Source organism: Galeopterus variegatus, unplaced genomic scaffold (genome assembly GCF_000696425.1).
Source record: "Galeopterus variegatus unplaced genomic scaffold, G_variegatus-3.0.2 Scaffold1541, whole genome shotgun sequence".
Taxonomy (NCBI): domain Eukaryota; kingdom Metazoa; phylum Chordata; class Mammalia; order Dermoptera; family Cynocephalidae; genus Galeopterus; species Galeopterus variegatus.
This window is the reverse complement of record NW_007727652.1, coordinates 201324-204540: the sequence shown is the minus strand read 5'-3', so window position 1 is coordinate 204540 and position 3217 is coordinate 201324.

The following is a 3217-nucleotide window of genomic DNA, read 5'->3' as shown; positions in this document are numbered from 1 at the left end:
CTCGCTCAGTCAGTGAGCGGGAACCGGTCTGTATGTGGGATCCGAACCCTCGGGCGGGAGCGCCGCCGTGCTTCCCAAGTGGCGCACTATCCAGTGCGCCACCGGGCCGGCCCAAGATAGACACTTGAATATAAACTAAGCTGAGGAGCCATAATGGAAGTGGAGGAAAGACCTCTCTACTGTTTAGACCAATTCAAGAAACCATTACAAGAAATCTCTTGTAATGATATTAGGCTTCATTGTATTCACATGCTGTGCATGTTGAGGCCATAGCAATAATCTTATTGAGAACATGCTTTGTGCCAAGCACAATATTAGGCACTGAGGATGCAAAAAATACAGAAAACGAACGTTTGCCTTTAATAAGCTCACAAATCCTTGTCTGTTGCTTTTATTTTTCATCTCTTGAGATAATTCTAAACATTGCAGCCAGGATGCTATTTCTAAAATAACTGACTAAGACTGTCACTACCTTGCTCAAATTTAGTCAGCTCTCTGTCACCTACAGCATAAAATCTGAAATCCTTAGCATGGAACAACTACTTACTCAACCCATTTACTCTGGAACCCTGAACCACTGGCCATTCTCTGAACATCTCTTGGATTCTCACACTCCCAAGTCTTTGTTCCTACTATTTTATTTTGTACTCTGATCACATGTTGAAACCCTCTTTCTTCTGTGTCATTTCAAATGTTTCCTCCTCACACTGATAGTCTTACATAGAATTAATTGTTACCTTTTGTGATTCCCATAATTTTTGTCAGTATCCCACCTTGGGCAGATTTCATGCTTTGCGTTATAATTGTTCTGTTCACGTCTGCCTCCCCCACCAGATTACAATCTTCTTCAAATCATGGGCCATGGATCATGTCTTAATAATCTTTATGTACTTTAGTAACTAGCACAATGCTTTATCCTGAGTAAGCACTGAGATGAATATTTAATGTCATTCAGTTCTTAAAATTTGATACTAAGTTATTTTGAAACAGGAACTTTTTTTTTTTTTACATTTTCTATTAAGTGTAGGTTTTCAGTGTTTTTGCAGGAGCACACTAATGTGTATGAAATATATATTGCACACACACTCATGCATGTGCCAAAGTTAACATTGCGTGAATAGAGCAGATAATCAGCCTGAGACAGAATTGCAGATTAGCTCAAACCAGATCATGCAGAAAATCTGGATATAAGGAATGAAAAGAATATTGTACAAATGTATTGCATAAATAACTTCTTATCTTGTGGTTGCTAATTTATAGGTGCAACCTCGCATATTATCTTTTGATCATCATTAAGGGACTGTTTTGCATCAATAGATTGAGAGCAAACATTTTACCACAACATATTTAGTCTAATTAAACTAGATAATTACCACTGGGAAAGAGCCATGGTAGTATCAGCATGTAAAGAAATTTTTGCAAGTATAGGAGAGAAACAACATTTCATATTCATGTAGTTTACTTTTTTTCAAATACAAGAAGACAAATGTTATTGTAGCTTATTTTTGCAACGTTTGTCCCTGTAAATGTGATAGTAAATGCTATCACTTTTCTCTATCCCACATGTTCAACCTCTCAGCATTTTTCTGATCATGAGATATTTCGCACCTTACATGCTTAATGGATCTTTTACACACTGAAAAATTCACATAAGGTTCTGGTCAGGATAAAAACTTTATTCATGCTTTGACTCGACTCTGTAACCCAGAAGAAGCCATTAACTGGAATAAACTGTGATAATTGGGTTACAATTTCCTTGGGAAAAATGGAAGGGCTAATTCTATACCTTAGTATTTCCCTGGGTAACATTTACCCTAAAAACTCATATTTTATGGGCCAGTGAGGTTAAGGAATTTGCCTAAAATTACATCGCAGATCTAGAACTCAAGTCTTCTGACTTCTACCCTGTGATGTGTAGTTGTTTGTTCATTGTTTTATCTATCGATTATTTTTAAGCACATATTATGTGCAAACAACTATGCTAGTTAGGGAGAGCAAATGGATTCTACTCTGTCAATGTGGTAGGGAAAATAAGATATTTGCATAAATGAACTGAGGAACTGAGGAAACTGAGGAAATTAACATTATAAGAGTATGGGAATATAAAAAAGCAAATAATGCTTTATTGTTTAACAAATAAGTTGTAGAGAGGCAAAAGAATAATTGATTTAATTCATTTAGATATTTCACCAGATTAACCACACCTATGGAAAATTTATCTGCCTGGACCACAAAAGTCATAACATAGCACCACTATGTACCTAATGGAAGATGAACCAACTTACAAAATAAATAATATTCAAAGGTCTAAACTTGCAAATTTGAACTAGAATAAGTTATAACAAATGTCTCAAATATACAGGGTAGCCAACATCATTCTTATAAAATGTAGGAAAACTATTATTTATCTTTTTGATTTATCTTTTTCTCTCCAAAAGAAGTCTTAATGTTGTTTGAGGTATCCTTGATTGTTATATGCATTATAGTAAAAAATGGAGGAGATGGGGCTCTGGATTAAATTGGGGAAGAAGGATATTACATTATTAATAATTCCATATGCAGGAAAAATAACTTCATGAAAAGCTGAGGGTAGGCCTTTCCCATAAATAAAAAGGTTTTGTAAAACATCAATTCTGGGCTGGCCCGGTGGCACACTCAGTAGAGTGCGGCACTTGGGAGCGCAATGCAGGAAAAATAACTTCATGAAAAGCTGAGGGTAGGCCTTTCCCATAAATAAAAAGGTTTCGTAAAACATCAATTCTGGGCTGGCCCGGTGGCACACTCGGTAGAGTGCGGCACTTGGGAGCGCGGTGGCGCTCCCGCCGAAGGTTCGGATCCCATATAGAGACCGGTCCGCTCACTGGTTGAGTGTGGTGCGGGCACGACACCGAGGGTCACAATCCCGTTGCCGGTCGCGGTACGGGCGCAACACCGAGGGTTGCGATCCCGTTACCGGTCACGAAAAAAGACAAAAAGGGGAAAAAAAAAAAAACAAAACATCAATTCTCACCACTTTGTATTTTTAATTTTGACCCAACTTGTATCTCAGAAAATAAATTAATTCAGCAAATAATTTTTGAACACCTACTGTGTGCTCAGTATGTAAAAACTTAATAAGACATTAGACAATTTGTGTTGTTTCTTGCAGGAGAAAAAGAGAAAAAATAGCTAAAAGCAATAACATCTAATACTACAGACCACCTTTATTTTATTTTAT